This window comes from Strongylocentrotus purpuratus, unplaced genomic scaffold (genome assembly GCF_000002235.5).
Source record: "Strongylocentrotus purpuratus isolate Spur 01 unplaced genomic scaffold, Spur_5.0 spur5_scaffold_18, whole genome shotgun sequence".
Lineage (NCBI taxonomy): Eukaryota > Metazoa > Echinodermata > Echinoidea > Camarodonta > Strongylocentrotidae > Strongylocentrotus > Strongylocentrotus purpuratus.
This window is the reverse complement of record NW_022145603.1, coordinates 29252154-29258952: the sequence shown is the minus strand read 5'-3', so window position 1 is coordinate 29258952 and position 6799 is coordinate 29252154. Positions and strand designations below refer to the sequence as shown.

At 42.6% G+C, this 6799-nt stretch overlaps 1 long non-coding RNA gene across 1 annotated transcript; it reads left to right on the top strand.

The window, feature by feature from the left end:
- Window positions 1-1271: 1271 nt before the first annotated feature.
- Window positions 1272-3002, top strand: LOC115925553. Its single transcript, XR_004064787.1, has 2 exons — window positions 1272-2210; window positions 2479-3002. It is a non-coding gene; the product is annotated as an uncharacterized LOC115925553 (long non-coding RNA).
- The last annotated feature ends 3797 nt before the right edge of the window (window positions 3003-6799 follow it).

Here is a 6799-nt window from a genome sequence, read left to right as displayed (position 1 = left end):
ATCACAAGATAGAAAATGGGTCATACTGCCTTCCTTTGTGGGTCACCTTAACAGAGCTTGACTTGGCTTGCCCAAAGCCCTTTCAAATCTATCTTAGGTTCCTTTTTTTCTAATTCATACATCTTTTGTTGATGTTGAACTCAGGAGAGGCTAAAACCCTTAGTTTTATCCAGCCAGGCTCCCTCCGGAATACAACCCTAGCTTGCGTCCGTTTGGGTTGTGAAGGGGGAAACCCTGTTATCAAGTGGCTTCGGCTCATGATCAGCACATGCATTGCTTCCATGAACATTACCATCCTTTACCTTTTTTTAGATATTGCCCAACTGATCTGTAAATGTGTCACTTGACCATTACGCATTGCCCTGCGATGTGTCAAGTGTCTTTGGTTTAGTTTAGTTTTTTCATGCAACTCTCAAAACCACCCAGATAAAATTCCCTCAAGGAGAGAAACAAAAGGGGTTGGGCAGGGTCAGTTTAAACAATCACAAGATAGAAAAGATGGATAGAAAATGGGTCACACTGCCTTTTTTGTGGGTCACCTTAACAGAGCTAGACTTGGCTTGCCCTAAGCCCTTTCAAATCTACCTTATGTTCCTTTTTTTCTAATTCATACATCTTTTGTTGATGTTAAACTCAGGGGAGGCTAAAATCTTCAATTTTAGCCGGCTAGGCTCCCTTGGGATGCAACCCTAGCTTGCATCTATATGGGCTGTGAAGGGGGAAACCCTGTTTCGGCCCTGATATCTAGTGGCTTCGGCTCATGATCAGCACATACATTGCTTCCATGAACATTGCCATGCCTTGTGGGTCACCTTAACAGAGCTTGATCTGGCTAGCCCTTAGTCGTTTCAATATTGTCTTAGGTTTCTTTATTTCTAATTCATACATATTTTGTTGATGTAAAACTCAGGGGAAGCTAAAATCCTCAATTTTAGCTGGCTCTCTCTGGGATGTAACCCTAGATTGCATCCGTATGGGGTGAAGGGGGAAACCCTGTTATCAAGTGGCTTCGGCTCATGATCAGCACATACATTAATGCTTCCATGAACATAACCATCCTTTACCTTTTTTTAGATATTGCCCAGCTGATCTGTAAATGTGTCACTTCACCATTATGCATTGCCCTGTGATGTGTCAAGTGTCTTTGGTTTAGTTTAGTTTTTTCATGCATCTTTTGTTGGGGTTAAACTCATGGAGGCAGGGGCTATACAACTGCAACTCTTCAAACAACCAGATAAAATTCCCTCAAAGAGAAGAGACAAAAAGGGTTGGGCAGGGACAGTTTTAACAATCACAAGATAGAAAAGATGGATAGAAAATGGGTCACACTGCCTTTCTTTGTGGGCCATCTTAACAGAGCTTGACTTGGCTTGCCCAAAGCCCTTTCAAATCTATCTTAGGTTCCTTTTTTTCTAATTCATACATCTTTTGTTGATGTTAAACTCAGGGGAGGCTAAAATCTTCAATTTTAGCCGGCCAGGCTCCCTCCGGGATGCAACCCTAGCTTGCATCCATATGGGCCGTGAAGGGGGAAACCCTGTTTCGGCCCTAGGATCAAGTAGCTTCGGCTCCTGGTCATACATTGCTTCAATGAATAATTGCCATGCTTTGTTGGTCACCTTAACAGAGCTTGATCTGGCTTGCCCTTAGTCGTCTCAATTGTCTTAGGTTCCTTTTTTTTTCTAATTCATACATATTTTGGTGATGTAAAACTCAGGGGAAGCTAAAATCTTCAATTTTAGCCGGCTAGGCTCCCTCTGGGTTGCAACCCTAGATTGCATCCGTATTGCCTGTGAAGGGGGAAACCCTGATATCAAGTGGCTTTGGCTCATGATCAGCACATACATTGCTTACATGAACATAGCCATGCCTTACCTTTTTTTTAGATATTGCCCAGCTGATATGTAAATACGTCACTTGCCCATTGTTGCCCTGTGATGAGTCAAGTGTCTTTGGTTTAGTTTTGTGTTTTCATGCATCTTTTATAGAGGTTAAACTCATGGGGGGTAGGGGCTATACAATTGCAACTCTTCAAAACACCCAGATAAAATTCCCTCAAAGAGAAGAAACGAAAAGGGTTGGGCAGGGTCAGTTTTAACAATCACAAGATAGAAAAGATGGATAGAAAATGGGTCACACTGCCTTTCTTTGTGGGCCATCTTAACAGAGCACGACTTGGCTTGCCCAAAGCCCTTTCAAATCTATCTTAGGTTCCTTTTTTTCTAATTCATACATCTTTTGTTGATGTTAAACTCAGGGGAGGCTAAAATCTTCAATTTTAGCCGGCCAGGCTCCCTCCGGGATGCAACTCTAGCTTGCATCCATATGGGCCGTGAAGGGGGAAACCCTGTTTCGGCCCTAGGATCAAGTAGCTTCGGCTCCTGGTCATACATTGCTTCAATGAATAATTGCCATGCTTTGTTGGTCACCTTAAGAGAGCTTGATCTGGCTTGCCCTTAGTCGTTTCAATTGTCTTAGGTTCCTTTTTTTCTAATTCATACATATTTTGGTGATGTAAAACTCAGGGGAAGCTAAATTCTTAAATCTGATATCAAGTGGCTTCAGCTCATGATCAGCGCATACATTGCTTCCATGAACATTGCCATGCCTTACCTTTTTTTTAAATGTTGCCCAGCTGATATGTTAAAGCGTCACTTGCCCATTATGCATTGCCCTGTGATGTGTCAAGTGTCTTTGGTTTAGTTTAGTTTTTTCATGCATCTTTTGTTGGGGTTAAACTCATGGGGGGCAGGGGTTATACAACTGCAACTCTTCAAACAATCCAGATAAAAAAAAAACCTCAAAGAGAAGAGACAAAAAGGGTTGGGCAGGATCAGTTTTAACAATCACAAGATAGAAAAGATGGATAAAAAATGGGTCACATTGCATTGCTTTGTTGGCCATCTTAACAGAGCTCGACTTGGCTTGCCTAAAGCCCTTTCAAATGTCTGGGGTTCCTTTTTTTCTAATTCATACATCTTTTGTAGATGTTGAACTCAGGGGAGGCTAAAACCCTTAGTTTTATCCGGCCAGGCTCCTTCCGGGATACAACCCTAGCTTGCATCCGTTTGGGCTGTGAAGGGGGAAACCTTGTTATCAAGTGGCTCCAGCTCATGATCAACGCATGCATTGCTTCCATGAACACTGCCATGCATTACCTTATTTTAAAGATATTGCCCAGCTGATATGTAAATGCGTCAATTGCCCATTATGCATTGCCCTTTGATGTGTCAAGTGTCTTTGGTTTAGTTTATTTTTTTCATGCAGCTTTTCTAGGGGTTAAACTCATGGGGGCAGGGGCTATACAACTGCAACTCTTTAAACCACCCACATAAAATTCCCTCCAAGAGACAAAAAGGGTTAGGGAGGGTCAGTTTTAACAATCACAAGATAGAAAATGGGTCATACTGCCTTCCTTTGTGGGTCACCTTAACAGAGCTTGACTTGGCTTGCCCAAAGCCCTTTCAAATATATCTTAGGTTCCTTGTTTTCGAATTCATACATCTTTTGTAGATGTTAAACTCAGGAGAGGCTAAAACCCTTAGTTTTATCCAGCCAGGCTCCCTCCGGAATACAACCCTAGCTTGCGTCCGTTTGGGTTGTGAAGGGGGAAACCCTGTTATCAAGTGGCTTCGGCTCATGATCAGCACATGCATTGCTTCCATGAACATTACCATCCTTTACCTTTTTTTAGATATTGCCCAACTGATCTGTAAATGTGTCACTTGACCATTACGCATTGCCCTGCGATGTGTCAAGTGTCTTTGGTTTAGTTTAGTTTTTTCATGCAACTCTCAAAACCACCCAGATAAAATTCCCTCAAGGAGAGAAACAAAAGGGGTTGGGCAGGGTCAGGTTAAACAATCACAAGATAGAAAAGATGGATAGAAAATGGGTCACACTGCCTTATTTGTGGGTCACCTTAACAGAGCTAGACTTGGCTTGCCCTAAGCCCTTTCAAATCTATCTTATGTTCCTTTTTTTCTAATTCATACATCCTTTGTTGATGTTAAACTCAGGGGAGGCTAAAATCTTCAATTTTAGCCGGCCAGGCTCCCTTCGGGATGCAACCCTAGCTTGCATCTATATGGGCTGTGAAGGGGGAAACCCTGTTTCGGCCCTGATATCTAGTGGCTTCGGCTCATGATCAGCACATACATTGCTTCCGTGAACATTGCCATGCCTTGTGGGTCACCTTAACAGAGCTTGATCTGGCTAGCCCTTAGTCGTTTCAATATTGTCTTAGGTTTCTTTATTTCTAATTCATACATATTTTGTTGATGTAAAACTCAGGGGAAGCTAAAATCCTCAATTTTAGCTGGCTCTCTCTGGGATGTAACCCTAGATTGCATCCGTATGGGGTGTGAAGGGGGAAACCCTGTTATCAAGTGGCTTCGGCTCATGATCAGCACATACATTAATGCTTCCATGAACATAACCATCCTTTACCTTTTTTTAGATATTGCCCAGCTGATCTGTAAATGTGTCACTTCACCATTATGCATTGCCCTGTGATGTGTCAAGTGTCTTTGGTTTAGTTTAGTTTTTTCATGCATCTTTTGTTGGGGTTAAACTCATGGAGGCAGGGGCTATACAACTGCAACTCTTCAAAACACCCAGATAAAATTCCCTCAAAGAGAAGAGACAAAAAGGGTTGGGCAGGGTCAGTTTTAACAATCACAAGATAGAAAAGATGGATAGAAAATGGGTCACACTGCCTTTCTTTGTGGGCCATCTTAACAGAGCACGACTTGGCTTGCCCAAAGCCCTTTCAAATCTATCTTAGGTTCCTTTTTTTCTAATTCATACATCTTTTGTTGATGTTAAACTCAGGGGAGGCTAAAATCTTCAATTTTAGCCGGCCAGGCTCCCTTCGGGATGCAACCCTAGCTTGCATCTATATGGGCCGTGAAGGGGGAAACCCTGTTTCGGCCCTAGGATCAAGTGGCTTCGGCTCCTGGTCATACATTGCTTCAATGAATAATTACCATGCTTTGTTGGTCACCTTAACAGAGCTTGATCTGGCTTGCCCTTAGTCGTTTCAATTGTCTTAGGTTCCTTTTTTTTCTAATTCAAACATATTTTGGTGATGTAAAACTCAGGGGAAGCTAAAATCTTCAATTTTAGCCGGCTAGGCTCCCTCTGGGTTGCAACCCTAGATTGCATCTGTATTGCCTGTGAAGGGGGAAACCCTGATATCAAGTGGCTTTGGCTCATGATCAGCACATACATTGCTTACATGAACATAGCCATGCCTTACCTTTTTTTTAGAACTTGCCCAGCTGATATGTAAATACGTCACTTGCCCATTATTGCCCTGTGATGAGTCAAGTGTCTTTGGTTTAGTTTTGTGTTTTCACGCATCTTTTATAGAGGTTAAACTCATGGGGGGTAGGGGCTATACAATTGCAACTCTTCAAACCACCCAGATAAAATTCCCTCAAAGAGAAGAGACGAAAAGGGTTGGGCAGGGTCAGTTTTAACAATCACAAGATAGAAAAGATGGATAGAAAATAGGTCACGCTGCCTTTCTTTGTGGGCCATCTTAACAGAGCACGACTTGGCTTGCCCAAAGCCCTTTCAAATCTATCTTAGGTTCCTTTTTTTCTAATTCATACATATTTTGTTGATGTAAAACTCAGGGATGGCTAAAATCTTCAATTTTAGCCGACTAGCTAGGCTCCCTTTGGCATGCAACCCTAGCTTGCATACGTATGGGCTGTGAAGGGGGAAACCCTGATATCAAGTGGCTTCGGCTCATGATCAGCGCATGCATTGCTTCCATGAACATTGCGATGCATTGTGGGTCATCTTAACAGAGCTTGATCTGGCTTGCCTTTAGTTGTTTCAATTGTCTTACGTTCCTTTATTTCTAATTCATACATATTTTGTTGATGTAAAACTCAGGGGAAGCTAAAATCTTCAAGTTTAGCCGGCCAGGCTCCCTCCGGGATGCAACCCTAGATTGCATCCGTCGAAGGGGGAAACCCTGAGAGGTTTTGGCTCATGATGAGCGCATACATTCCTTTCATGAACATAGCTATGCCTTACCTTTTTTTTAGATATTGCCCAGCTGATATGTAAATGCGTCACTTGCCATTATGCATCGCCCTGTGATGTGTCAAGTGTCTTTGGTTTACCGGTAATTTTGTTTTTTCATGCATCTTTTGTTGGGGTTAAACTCATGGAGGCAAGGGCTATACAACTGCAACTCTTCAAAACACCCAGATAAAATTCCCTCAAAGAGAAGAGACAAAAAAGGTTGGGCAGGGTCAGTTTTAACAATCACAAGATAGAAAAGATGGATAGAAAATGGGTCACACTGCCTTTCTTTGTGGGCCATCTTAACAGAGCACGACTTGGCTTGCCCAAAGCCCTTTCAAATCTATCTTAGGTTCCTTTTTTTCTAATTCATACATCTTTTGTTGATGTTAAACGCAGGGGAGGCTAAAATCTTCAATTTTAGCCGGCCAGGCTCCCTCCGGGATGTAACCCTAGCTTGCATCCATATGGGCCGTGAAGGGGGAAACCCTGTTTCGGGCCTAGGATCAAGTAGCTTCGGCTCCTGGTCATACATTGCTTCAATGAATAATTGCCATGCTTTGTTGGTCACCTTAACAGAGCTTGATCTGGCTTGCCCTTAATTGTTTCAATTGTCTTAGGTTCCTTTTTTTCTAATTCATACATATTTTGGTGATGTAAAACTCAGGGGAAGCTAAAATCTTCAATTTTAGCCGGCTAGGCTCCCTCTGGGTTGCAACCCTAGATTGCATCCGTATTGCCTGTGAAGGGGGAAACC